This window comes from Electrophorus electricus, chromosome 4 (genome assembly GCF_013358815.1).
Source record: "Electrophorus electricus isolate fEleEle1 chromosome 4, fEleEle1.pri, whole genome shotgun sequence".
Taxonomy (NCBI): Eukaryota; Metazoa; Chordata; class Actinopteri; order Gymnotiformes; family Gymnotidae; genus Electrophorus; species Electrophorus electricus.
Window position 1 is genome coordinate 10,816,188 of NC_049538.1, and position 15,289 is coordinate 10,831,476.

Sequence of the window (15,289 nt, forward strand, 5' to 3'; positions counted from 1 at the left end):
TTTATCAAGGTTAGTGGTGGGGCTTCTTTACACTGAGATGCCAAATGACTGAACCTGTCCCCGAACCCAAATGATTACATTTAACCTCTAAAATAAATGAGGAAAAAACTGACAACTGCAACAGGAAAACAATTGTGCTTTATAATCTGTAAGGTAAAAACAACAATTAAGTTGGAATCAAAAGAGTCAGAGTCTACAGGTCTGTGACCATTCAGGTGAGTAGAACGGGTGCACTACTGTAGACAAACAGATCTGACAGTAGTTTGTATTAAATTGAGCTGAACACACACAATGGCCAAATACACAAAAGGTCGCGCTAGACTCAATCACAAGGAATACAAAATGCTTGTACAACACGTATCCTGTGTGCTTTTGGAGTCATCACGCTGCTACAGACATCAAACACACTTCTCTCTACTGCTCCTTCTTTTTTCTTTTTGTTAGCGTTAAAAGATACAGAGCACCCAAAATACTTTTATCAATCACTTCAAGAAGAGTTTCGAATATCTGGGAATATAAACTTTTAAAAAATAACAATCAATTTCACAAATTGTAAAGACAAATGAGAATAGGGGGAGAACTTTCTCTTTGAGCTCGGACCAATAAAACCTAAGAACACACCCACATCGGACAGGTAGACCCGCCCCTCTCGGAGCGGAGCTATCCACAGTGATCACTGGCACTCCCGGGTCCGGGGCTTCAGCTGTGGGGGCCCAGGCGGCGGTGGCCCCGTACAAGGTCTGCTCCTACAAGAAGGAATTTTACGTAGCTCCAGAAGCTGCTGACGGCCAGATCTGCCAGAGTCGCCAGCAGGTTTGCATGTTATGCACATATGAGCCAGCAGAGGGCGAGAGTGCACTGCTGAGTCAGTAAGAGGCAGCCTCACGATCAATATTTTAGTTTAGATGCCTGAGTGTTGAACAGGTGCAACATGTTTCACTTTCATTTGGGTTAGAACCTAAACCTCAGCACTAGGGTTAGACAGCAAACAGAACACAAGCAACTGAGTGTTCCACATGCATCCATTTGAATCCATAAATTTGAAACAGTAAAAGGGTACCTGTGTGCTGTTGTTGTTTCTGAGGAGTGACAGCTCCCTAGTGATGGACCGCTGCATCTTAGCGATGGTGAGCAGGAACAGTAAGAGCTTCACCATGTGGCTGATCTAGTGATGAACACAGCTGTTGCCCTCTGCATCCTACTCTCGCACACATACATACACACACACACACACACACACACACACACACACACACACACAGATGCACACGTGCACAAATACATATGGACGCGTGAGCAAACACATGCACACACACAGGCATGCCCTCAGCCTGCATAACCATAGCAGTTCACTGTGTCTGATCTAGTGATGAACACAGCTGTTGCCCTCTGCATCCTACTTTTGTAAACACACACACACACACACACACACACACAGATGCACACGTGCACAAATACATATGGATGCGTGAGCAAACACATGCACACACACAGGCATGCCCTCAGCCTGCATAACCGTAGCAGTTCACTATGTCTGAAAAATATAGGCACAATTCTTGTCACTGTCACACAGCTTACATAGACATGGCTCAATGCCAGCCTGTGATTATCTATATGTGTCTCATTTGCTCACACACACATGCACGTACGCATGCCCGCACACACATACACACAGCTCAGTTCCAGCCTACAGATAACAGAAACCCAGTCAGGCTAGTGTTCTCAATCATTTTGTTGAAAGCACCCTTAATAATTCTAACATTACACTCAAGATTGTTGGCCCCAAAACATGTGAAATCTACATTGACCTGTCTTTGGTCCTCAAGACTGCCTGGGTGACAGCATTTCCGTGAGAAAAAGCAAAAATATGATTCTCAAAATGGCTCAGTTACAGTGCAGGTCAGAATTTAAAGTTGGGCAACCTGAATCGCACCAGGGTGCTGCTTTCCTAATCAGGATAAGTAACAGTCAGAAGATCTGTATCTCCCCGGGAAGGGGAAATGCAGATACGATCATGCACACACACACACACACACACACACACACACACACACACACACACACACACACTTCCAGACATGCTTTGCATACATGTCACATTCAGCAACAAGCAAACTAAGTGCAGTACTTCTTTTCAGGTCTCAGATGATAAAACACTTTCAGGTCTCAGGGATAAAATTCCCTCCCACCGCTTCGAGCTGTGGAGTCTAAAGCACCCGTCTCCCACCTCACCCGTCTCCCACCTCACCCGTCTCCCACCTCACGCGTCTCCCACCTCACGCGTCTCTCACCTCACGCGTCTCCCACCTCACGCCTCTCTCACCTCACGCGTCTCCCACCTCACCCGTCTCCCACCTCACGCGTCTCCCACCTCACCCGCCTCCCACCTCACGCGTCTCTCACCTCACGCGCCTCCCACCTCACGCGCCTCCCACCTCACGCGTCTCCCACCTCACCCGCCTCCCACCTCACCCGTCTCCCACCTCACGCCTCTCCCACCTCACGCGTCTCCCACCTCACGCGTCTCCCACCTCACCCGCCTCCCACCTCACGCGTCTCCCACCTCACCCGTCTCCCACCTCACGCCTCTCCCACCTCACGCCTCTCCCACCTCACGCGCCTCCCACCTCACGCGTCTCCCACCTCACCCGTCTCCCACCTCACGCGTCTCCCACCTCACCCGTCTCCCACCTCACGCCTCTCCCACCTCACCCGTCTCCCACCTCACGCCTCTCCCACCTCACGCCTCTCCCACCTCACGCCTCTCCCACCTCACGCCTCTCTCACCTCACGCCTCTCCCACCTCACGCCTCTCCCACCTCACGCCTCTCTCACCTCACGCCTCTCCCACCTCACGCGTCTCCCACCTCACCCGTCTCCCACCTCACGCCTCTCCCACCTCACGCCTCTCCCACCTCACGCCTCTCTCACCTCACGCCTCTCCCACCTCACGCCTCTCTCACCTCACGCCTCTCCCACCTCACGCCTCTCCCACCTCACGCCTCTCTCACCTCACGCCTCTCCCACCTCACCCGCCTCCCACCTCACGCGTCTCCCACCTCACGCCTCTCCCACCTCACGCCTCTCCCACCTCACGCGCCTCCCACCTCACGCGTCTCCCACCTCACGCGTCTCCCACCTCACGCGTCTCCCACCTCACGCGTCTCTCACCTCACCCGCCTCCCACCTCACCCGTCTCCCACCTCACCCGTCTCCCACCTCACGCCTCTCCCACCTCACGCGCCTCCCACCTCACGCGTCTCCCACCTCACGCGTCTCTCTCCTCACGCGTCTCCCACCTCACGCGTCTCTCACCTCACCCGTCTCCCACCTCACGCGTCTCCCACCTCACCCGTCTCCCACCTCACGCGTCTCTCTCCTCACGCGTCTCCCACCTCACGCGTCTCTCACCTCGCCCGTCTCCCGCCTCAGTGGACGAGATGCTGCATGTTTAATGTAAACACCACTACTTAAGAACTGTCACGACAGGCTCGTTTAACACATGTAGAGATCCACAAAATAATACTGTCAAGTAGAAGAACCTCGTTAACAACCTTCAAGTGTTGTTAATGATGATTAATTGTAATTGCAAATTACAAAAAAAAACATCTAAAAATAGCTTTTTCCTAAATTACAGTTTTATTATGTAATCAAACAATTATCCAACCCAATGATGTAACAATGCTGTTGTATCCAGATGCCTGGCGTCCTAGGTCATGGCATTTAAGCCTGAGATGACATCTGCACAGACTTTTGCACACAAAGTTTTTTTAATACAAGTTATTTTATTAGCTTTTTAATACAAGTTATACCGGTGTCACAACTTAAAATAAGGAAAAAAAAAAACCTTAAACTCTGCACCCATCTGTTATGTGATATGTCAGGAATGCATTTCATATCTGCACATGGAGCTTTTATGCGTCGCATATTTAATACGTAATCTCAGACTCGAGGTGTCACCCCTTAAACAGCCCTGCGACGCCTCTCTCCCATTGCACTCTGGTGTAGCAAGAAATGTGGCGCCCGAGACAATCTGCACCTGCTTGGTAAGAGGATGGGTGGTCATCTGCTTGGAAACCCGAGCCCCCTTCATAAGGACAAGGGCAGGAGGGAGTGGAGGGGGGGGCTAGAGTCAGCACAGCCAGACCGGAGCCCCTGGAACCGTTATAGATATAAGAAACCGCAAATCAACACAAACCCAGCAGGAGGAAAGGAATGTGGGAAGACCCGGACACAAAGAGCCAGACAGTCAGAGAAGTATGGAAGGAAGCAGAGAGATGGACAGATAGCAAGACAGAGAGAGAGAGAGAGAGAGAGAGAGAGAGAGAGAGAGAGAGAGAGAGAGACAGAAGCCCAGAGAGGGATGGATGTCGTGCTTAGAAGAGATGTCTTATCACACTTCTCCGTATCTCCACCCTGGCCTTTTATCGTCACAGCACAAAGGAAGGCAATATATCACAATGTGTGGGAGAGGCTGGCATATGACACACACACACACACACACACACACACACACACACACACACACACACACACACACTTGCAAGGTGATAAGCTAGCCACACTGAACTGCCTGCTGTCATGCAAGCCTGCAGTCATGGGCCGGGCAGGGCAGAATGTAGAGTCCTGCTCAGACTGAGTGGCAGATTGAGTGCATCGACTCGGCTCTCGTTAGCACACACTGCGTTCACAGGCACACAAGCAATGATTAACCAAGATTATCAGACATGATATCTCACTGCCCCCCCCCCCCCCCCCCCCCCCACAATCCATCCAAGTTGGTGTTATTGCCCCTAAACTCCTGCACAGACAAATACGTCTGTAACTGCTTGTGCACACACATGCTTCAATGCACGCACACACGCACACATGCACACACGCATACACACCCACCCACACACAAACACCCACACCCACTCCACAAACTCGTGTGGACACACACGCTATGCTGAACCTGCTTGGCAGGGTAGCATTCAGTAAGATAAACTGTGCTGGAGAGAACTCCTCCAAGCATGACAAGAAGTCATGCTCAGTGAGGCCCAGAGACAAGAGAACTGAGAGAAGATGAGCAAGTGGGAGGATACGAGTAGATAGTAGCTGGATGGGCGTGAGGAGGGAGTGTCTGTGTGTGCCTGTGTGCCAAAGGAAGGAAAACAGAGAAAACCTGCAAACTGACAACAACAGAGGACAACAAACAGGTAGGACATGGACATAATGTTCACGTACAGCCTTCAGAAGGCGTGTGCGCGCACACCCTGCGCTACATCGAAACGGACTTCTGCTCACGATAAGCCAAATTCAGAGCAGCGCGTGCATGCTGATCAAACGCACTGCTCCCACAGACGCTCACACGCACGTGCACGTGCACACGCACAGGCTTACGCAGAGGACAGAGAGAGAGAAATTCTCCAGCCTGAGCAGGGAGAGGTGGAGGGAGTCTGGGAGAAGGAGCCCAGTCCCTCTCTCCCCTACCTCCACAAGTTCACAGCAACCTCCACCTGTTATCAACCCCAGGAACCACACTCAGCCCCGCACTGCCACGTCTACTCACACACACCCCCAGTCTGATTCTCCAGAGCTCTAGCACATACCTGCTCCTCAATCTCCTCATTACTGGCCCCTTTATCAGCTTCCGTCCCCTGCGTTCACGTCGTAAAGTATCGCTGCTCCGCGGTGCATACCGAGCTTTCTAGAATCTCGTTTGTCTTCCTGGTTTTTGACTTCTGCCTGTTTCTTCTTTTGACTTCTGCCTGTTTCCCGCCTGACCCCTGGACACCCCTGAACTCTGCCCTGTGTTACCGACCTCAGAACCGCGAATACCTGCCTGACCCCCACGGATTTGTTTGATTTCAGTAATAAAACCTCTTGCAATTGGATCCTCTTCCTTGTGTGTGTTCAGTCGTTACACCAGCCATCTATGAAAGACAAGGTTATCAGCATCCATCAGCTCCACAGGATGTTTCACCTTAGTTGTGAAGACACACAGGAAAAAAAGGAAGAAGAAAAGATCAGTGAAATTAAATTTGGGAATATTTTTTAAAAATCAGTAATGGAATAAATAAACACCTAATTTTGCAAGACGAATTCTGTAAATAACAAACACAGCATTCAACAAATGCCCAAACCATACTCCACATTCAGACAAAACGTACTAATATTTTACAGACATGTGTTAGCAACCGCACTGACTCTTTTAGAAGGTGAACAGGAGCTGAAAGCAGGACTGTCTCTGAACACCCTGGTCCTGTGATCTGCTGGCATTACAAACACCTACGAGCGTCAGGAGAACTGTGCACACATCCCCCAAATCAGTCCAAAACAACACGCACGTATGGGTTAGGATTTATCAATGCCCCGAGCACTCTGGCCTCACTTTGACGGTACACACTGGCAACAAAGCTTATGATATAATATATATTAAATTACATTAACAAAATAAAATTAAAAAAAGCTAAATCTTCACACTGTCCAGACTCAGGTCTGTCCCCTAAAGCTGGTCGGTGCAGGCGGAGAACAGCCTCGAGCTGGAACAAAGTGTCAGAGAGCTGGAACAAAGTGTCAGAGAGCTGGAACAAAGTGTCAGAGAGCTGGAACAAAGCATCAGAGAGCTGGAACAAAGTGTCAAAGAGCTGCTCAGTCCTTTGTCTCTTTGTTGACATTATGATTACAGCACCTTTAATCATTTAACCTGTTAAATGTTATTATTTAGTTATTGTTTTGACAGTATATTATTCATTAACTACTTCGAATTATACATTACTGTGAAATGCAGTAATTACTATGACTTATTCAGCATTACTAAATGCAGTAATTACTATGACTTATTCTGAATTAGGCAATAACTGCTGTAAATTATGCCATACCTACTGTGACTTATGTAGTAACTACTATGAATTATTCAGCAACTACAGTGAACTGTTCAGTAACTACTGACCTTTTCTGTAGCTACACTGACACTAATGTAAAAGGTGTGTGGTAACACGCGTGATGAATAGGAGTGCACTCTCACCGGCCGACCCTGACACGGTGAAGCTACGTGCTCTGGAAAGGATGCAATACAGCAAAGTGAATGAGTCTGCAGTCTGGAATCACTGAAGCGAAGGAGACAGCTCAGACTCTGACAATGAAGAGGCCAGAGTGACTCATACACCGCTGGGGCACGGTCCGGGGGCTGATGTGGCTCCGCAGGGCAGGGGAGAGGCGGAGACACGGGAAGGCGGAGACACGGGAAGGCGGAGACACGGGAAGGTGGAGACACGGGAAGGCGGAGACACGGGAGGGCGGAGACACGCGAAGGTGGAAACACAGGGGTGTGGAAACACTGATGGGCGGGGACACAGGAGGGCGGGGCTACGTGAAGGCGGAGCCACAAGGGGGTCGATATAGGTGAGGGAGGAGACACAGCAGGGGAGAGACACAGGGGCCAGGGACGCAGAAGGGCGGGGACATGGCTCTGGCACGTCTTGCTGGCAGTGACCCAGTGGTAATTGTTCCCATGAGCCTTCAGCAATGGCTCTCTCACGGCACCACAGAAGAATCATGTCAGCATTTTGGAGATTTCCTGTTAGAAGAAAAGCTGTTTATAAAAGCCTACTGTGTGTATGTGTGTGTGCATTTGTGCGTGTGGGGATACGTGTGTAAGTGTGTGTGTTCATGTATATGAGGTGATGCCTTTTAATACAGCACTTCTGCACTTCTGTGTATGTGGACTCTGTTGTGTTTGTGCAGGGGTCACTGAGCATACAAGTGTGTATTTACGTGTACGTGCGGACGTGATTGTGTTATGTACGTGAGTTGAAATTGTTCTTGCAAGTGAGCAAAGGTTTCAACCTGCAAGTGTGCAACCTGAGTGTGTGTGTGTGTGTGTGTGTGCGTGTGAGAAAGAGAGAGCATCCTGATGTTTACACAGAGCCTGGAGTAGTGTGTAGCTGATAATTACAGAGTGGGACAGGATGTGAATTTGTGCTGGCAGTGAGCAATATTGGCAAGCTACAAACTACACACACACAATGCACTACACACACACACACACACACACACACACACACACACACACACACACACCCACACACACACACACCCACACACACACACACATACATACACACACACACACACACACACACACTGTACATACCCACATACACACACTCCTCTCCACTCCCAAACATGTACTATGCCACATGGTAGTTACATCACAGAGTATTTCTCAATGTTACACCTTTGCCACACAGTATTGCTGTTAGATCGTCATTCACAAGTCGTCCACCTCTCAAACGTCACCCCCCTGAACTGTGAGCAGCAGTGTCATAACAACCCCAAGGTGCCGTAGCGGTGTCAAGGAGCCAAACTGGCAGAGAAGAACACACAGGCGTAGAGATCACACTACTACTGTATAAGTAACAACACGTGACACAATCGGAACCTTTGAGGAAGGTGTGTTCAGGACAGAACAGACTACATGTGCAAAACAGTAACATGGGCAAAATCTCAGCCACACGTGTTATATGAACTGTATGGTACAGTTCACAGCAAACTGTTATACAGTTACACAGCCGAAGAGAGATAGTGAGAGAAAGAGAGAGTGAATGTGAAAGTGTGAATGAGTGAGAGGGGGAGTGAGAAAGAGAGAAGAGAGGAGAGGAGTGTCAGATGTAAACTGAGCATTTGTGTGGGTGGTAGGCGGGGCCCCTTTAGCTTACAGTACAGAAAACAAAAACCTGTATATGTGTATATCTGCACACACTCACACACGTACACGCACACACGCACCCCCCCACTCACACACGCTCAGACACACACACACACACACACACACACACACACACACCAGTAAATATGTACCTGCACACACGCACACACACACACACAACAGTATATATGTATCTGCACACACACACACACACACACACACACACACACACACACACACACACACACGCATGCACAAACACCAGTATATATGTATCTGCACACACTCATACACACACACACACCAGTATATATGTACCTGCACACACACACACACACAAACACACACACCAATATATATGTACCTGCACACACTCACGCACACACACACAAACACACACACCAGTATATATGTACCTGCACACACACACACACACACACACACACACACACACACGCATGCACAAACATCAGTATATATGTATCTGCACACACTCACACACACACACACACACACACACACACCAGCATATATGCGTATGCACCCCCCCCACACACACCAACATATATGCACCTGCACACACATGCACACACACACACACACACACACACACACACACACATCAGCATATATGTGTATGCAACCCCCCCCCCACACACACCAACATATATGCACCTGCACACACACGCGCACAGACACACACACACACACACACGCACACACACGCCTGCAGGCACTCACTTGCACATAACAAATCATAGAGGGAGAGCTCTCTTCACAAACCTATGAAGACTTTGACTTCACCAGGCCCATCTTGAAGTGTGAAGATGGCACTCATTCCATCACTCTGCACGGCTTTCTCACTCTCTCTCTATGAGCAACCTGAAGCGAATCTACCAGGAAGAACTCGGGGGAAATCACTCACAGTGCTGGAACTGTGTGTCGTGAGTTACCTACTGGAATCTGAGGCCCTTTAAGACAATAGCACTGGAACATAGCAGTTATTCATCTCCCAGTTGTCACTGAATGTAATGTAATGCAAGCAGTAATTACAGATTACACCTGGAATTATTATTTTCAGTGGTAGCTGAGTGGTTAAGGTACTTGTATTCAGGAGGTTGTCAGTTCAAGTCCCACCAATACCAGGTTCCCACTGTTGGGCTCCTGAGCAAGACCCTTAACCCTCAATTGCTCAACTTGTGTTCAGTCAGAATTGTAAGTCGCTTTGGATAAAAGCGTCAGTTAGTGGCATAAATGTAAACAATTTGAATTTGAACAAGTTGAATTGATTATTTATTATTAAAATTATTATTCTCTTTAATGTTAACTAATGTTAGCGAAAGGTTTTTTCCAGCTACCAAATGCTACATGCAGCAATGATTATAGTCTCTAACGTTAGCATTAAAGATTATATTATAGTCTCTAACGTTTATTAGATTAGAGTCTTTCTGGCATACAGTGTCAATTAATATTATCATTCCTATGACAAGAAGTATTGCACACAGACCCTGAGATATACTTAGCTTTAAGGTAGCTATAAAAGGCCCATCGTGTTTTGTCATTATGCCTGATGATATTTATTTCTTCACTGCTAACAAATATTTTTTTCGGAAAAACAAACATTAATTTTGTCAACCAGCAGTGCAATAGAGTTGTGGAACAGCTGGTGAGCTAGCAGACCTCTAGGAAGCACTGATGCAGGAAAAATTCAGTTCCAATTATAACTACGCTTGCCCGGGTGTCCCAATAATCCCACAAATCCCAGGTAACTAAAACTGCGTATGCTGGTATCCATTAGGAACAATTTTCTGAACACTTTTGTCACTAAATTCCCACTTCTCCATTTATAAGCAGCTAAATGATCAAGCCTAATTTTGCAGCTAGAGTAGCTTTTGTCTTTGAGAAGAGAGTGATCAGATACGTGCACCCACAACATGCACTCTTTTTTGATACCACAGGCCAGCTCCTTTTCACTCTCTCTCGGGCAAGGTGTCCTTCTGTTACCCAGAATACAGTCCTGCGTGGTGTAAATGAAAGCAAAAAGGACATTTTGATGTGTTCTTTCTCAGCACGAGGGGGCCGAGGTGTGTCCTTTCTCAGCACGAGGGGGCCGAGATGTGTCCTTTCTCAGCACGAGGGGCCAAGGTGTGTTCTTTCTCAGCATGAGGGGGCCGAGGTGTGTCCTTTCTCAGCACGAGGGGCCAAGGTGTGTCCTTTCTCAGCATGAGGGGGCCGAGGTATGTCCTTTCAAAGAATGTGGGTGATGTTTGGCAGACACCGCCATAAGAGGAATGAGAAATAATAACAAACAATGGCCCAATACTTGCGACTTGGTGGATGTGTCTGTGTGTGTGTTTTAGGGTGGATGCAGCCTAAGAAAAGACACGAGGGTGGCTTGTTGATCTATTGTTGAGGCTTGCTGATCTATTTTTGGCCTGAGTGCGGAAACTCCAGGGTTGCCAGAGACCAGGGCGGCCATCTTGGGTGTGGCGTCCTTGTGGGAGGCATTTTGCCTCGCTCTGCATGGAGTCCCAGCGTGTGCCGCTATCGGCTCATCTGCACAGCCGAGTCTGGTCGCTCCCCAACAGCACGTGCTTTCTGCCGAGATTGGTGTGTTTCTCCTGCGACTATATTTAGCCACCGGTCACAGTGTTCCCTGCCAGTTCTGGAGCTCTGGGTGGAAATGGAGGGGGTGGGGTGGGGGTGGGCAGTGGGCGGATGCTCCAGGCGATAGCATCACACGCACGGCTACGTGTGCTAGCAGCCCAGCCAGTTCTGCATCAGTGGTTGGGAAAAGGACAAAATAAGAGCCATGTTTAGTTTGCGACCATGTTAGCTCACATGCCACCATGACCAAAATAGACAGAGAAAGGATGGAGAGAGATAGAAAAAGGGAGAGAGAGAATGAGAGAGACAGAGAAAGAGAGAGAGAGAGAGAGAGACAGAGAAAGAGAGAGACACAGAGAGAGAGAGTGAGAGAGAGAGACAGAAAGAGAGACAGAGAGACAGAGAAAGAGAGAGTGAGTGAGAGCGAGAGAGAGAGAGAAAGAGAGAGAGAGAGTGAGAGACACACAGAGACAGAGAGAGGCAGCAAGAAAGAGAGAAAGAGAGAGAGAGAGAGAGAGAGAGAGAGAGAGAGAGAGTGAGAGATGCCTCTTACCAGTGCAGTATTTCAGTGCTGATCCACAGTTTCCAGCTAACCTCCTGCTCCTTTTTCTTCTGGCTGGAGGTCTCGTGGAGACTCCCCTCAGAGTCCCAGTCTCCCTCCCACCCCCACGAGGCTGTCGCTCCTGGTCTTCCTCAGCACTGGAGCAGGCTAAATGTGGTGAGATAGAGAAAGAGACAGAAAGGTGAAAGGTGAAAGGTTAAGTGGAAAGAAGAATGCCTAGTATTCTGCCTGTCGGTTAAAAGTCAGAAATGAAAAACAGAGGCACAGGAAAGCCAGAGAGAGAGAGAAAGAGAGAGAGAGAGAGAGAGAGAGAGAGAGAGAGAGAGAGAGAGTCCCTAAACACTTCACACACGCGTCTCTTTCACTCCTTCTCTTCTAGTCTAGTCACTACTGGTTGCTCTTCGATCTTCCTTTGCCCACATCTGTCGCTGCAGTTGAGTTCTTGTATATGCGTAAGCCAATACCACAAAAACACTCACCAGGAGGAAAGAAAAACAAACAAAAAAACCCTTCAAATCCTTTTGACTGAAATGCAGGGTCCACTGGTGTCAACATAGGGACTACAGTGACCTATAGTAACCTACACCATCATATAGGGCCAGCTGTTGGACTACAGTGAGCTGCAGTAACCCACACCATCATACAGGGCTATCTGTTGGACTACAGTGACCGACAGTAACCTACACCATCATATAGGGCCATTTGTTGGACTACAGTGACCTACAGTAACCCACACCATCATATAGGGCCATCTGTTGGACTATAGTGACCTACAGTAACCCACACCATTATATAGAGCTAGCTGTTGGACTACACTAACCTACACCATCATATCGAGCCATCTGTTGGACTACAGTGACCTAGAGTATCCCACACCATCATATAGGGCCATTTGTTGGACTACAGTGACCTACAGTAACCTACACCATCATATAAGGCCATCTGTTGGACTATAGTGACCTACAGTAACCCACACCATTATATAGAGCTAGCTGTTGGACTACAGTAACCTACACCATCATATCGGGCCATCTGTTGGACTACAGTGACCTACAGTATCCCACACCATCATATAGGGCCATTTGTTGGACTACAGTCACCTATAGTAACCCACACCATTATATAGATCTAGCTGTTGGACTACAGTGACCTACCGTAACCCATACCATTACATAAAGTTAACTGTTGGACTACAGTGACCTACAGTAAGGTTACACTATCATCAGGTCCTCCAGGGAAAGAAGAACGGCCCTCCCAAGGAAGCAGGTGACTGCCAACACAACCCTCCTGACAAAACCCTCCCGAGGGTCCATGCCTTCTCACCAACCATGGCACCTCCAGCCGCACTTACGCCATGTGCCAGCCATGCCAGGTGTCTCCTTGGTTGCGGAGAACCAAATTTGGCAAGCAGAATGGGTAAGTACACAGGCGTAAGCTGATACCTACAGCGCTGAGCTCTGGCTACGACTGCCATAGGGGGAATAAATTGTGTGCGTGCATGTTTTACAAGAAGTCACCAAGCATCTGCCAAGAAAGTAAATTTCAGTTATTTTTAGTTTACAAATGAAGATAATAAATGTATTATCTGAAGATGGGAAAAACCTTAGACTTGCACTCAGAAGGGAACTTCCAGGAACAGGAAGATATCCTGTGGGGTGAAATCAGAAAAACAGCAAACTTGCACGCTAGCAAAGATGATAAAGCTCTGCCTTTCAGTACAGAGTGGATTGTGTTTGGTCGAGGTTCTGGAGTGAGCTCTTCCTAGTCTTCACAAACACCTAACGCACGTGCACAGTGTGAAATGTGCTGTGTGCTGTCGGCTGTATCGTATAACAACGGCTGGGAGGGGATCTCATGGCTCCGTGTGCAAGGCTAGACCCCCACCACCGCCCCCCCCCCCTCCACCACCACCCAAACCCGGTAGTTGCGTGCCGGCAGCCTCGCGCACAAGAATGGGCACTCAAAGCACAACAACACGGAGGAAGAAGCGGCACGGAGAACTGAAAAATCCAGAAAAACCTGGTGTGCAAGCACGACCGTGCCGGGCTCTCACGCTAGCGCCAAGCCAGTGAGAACGGAGCAGTCGCACGCGAGCGCCCCAGCCTCAGCTGGCCCTGCAGAGCTCGCACGCGACTCCAGACACCGCCACGCAATGCACGTACGGCAGCCGCACGCTCCGCTCACCGCTTCCTCCAACTGCACACACACACACCCGTCTATGGTCTCGGGCCCATTCGGGGACAACAGAAATTCTTCTCGGGCCTGGCGGACTGCAGACCTTTCCATGTCATACTGTGTTATATATTTTGTTTTACTGAGGTTTGCTAACAAGTTGGAACAAGCTCAGCGTGGAAGAAAAACATTTACCTGCGACATGCTCCGAAAAGAGCCTTGTGCAATGCATGTGCAACTGATTGGGATAATAGCTGTATATTCGAATATTGCCCACCTGTTGTGCCGCACAGGGATGGCACGTCCCTGGCACTTTCTCCTAGACACATAAAGCTGGCCGTCATGTAATGGTCGCCCTGGGGCAAAAGAATGCCCTTGCAGGGGAGACCCAATGGCCCCATTCTAAAACTGTTCTCTGCATCCCACCCCAGAGCTGGGCTTTCTGTGCTGTCATTTACCCCACGCCTGGTTGGCTGTGGGGCGCTCGGCTTCCGGCTCAGACCGGCAAGCTCTCTCAGCTGGTGGTGATGTTCTACTGGCATCTCAGGATCTCCGTGAGGTCAGGACCAGTTCCGTAGTCACATAGCAAATGTCATGATGAACAGGCCCAGGTAGTCATGACAACCAAGCCCAGACAGTCATAGAGGAGCTGTCACCACACATCTCCCTGGGCTGCCAACAGACGGGTGCACACACTGTGACTTTATGGCTCTGGGTTGCTTGCATAGTCTCGACGACCAGCCTTTACAATGCCAGTACTGTTCACTGTGCACAGCTATGGGTTGGTTTTTCACACAGAGATTAAGCTTAAGATAGCAGTGTACCGAGTTTACACGCATGCATACAATTGCATATACACACGCACACATGCACACACACACACACACACACACACACACACACACACACAGAGTAATTCCAAAACAAACTGGTCAGGAGTTAGAGTGACAGCTCATTGGTCTACAGGGGAAATGTTCTCATAGTCCATACACACACACACACACACACACACACACACACACACTCAGACGGGACTGACAAGAAAGGAAAAATCTGTCAGTCAGTCCTGACACCTCCCTGATGCATAGCAGTCCTTTACAGGAAGCACATGGATTAATGAAGCAAGGGGCATCCAAATCCATGCAGTACCTTATGTAAACTTCCCAGGTTGGAAAGTGGGAGGTACATTTAAGGAACTTTTTGGCACTGGAAGAAAGAGAAACAGACAACATTTTAACTACCCATCTGTGGTTGGA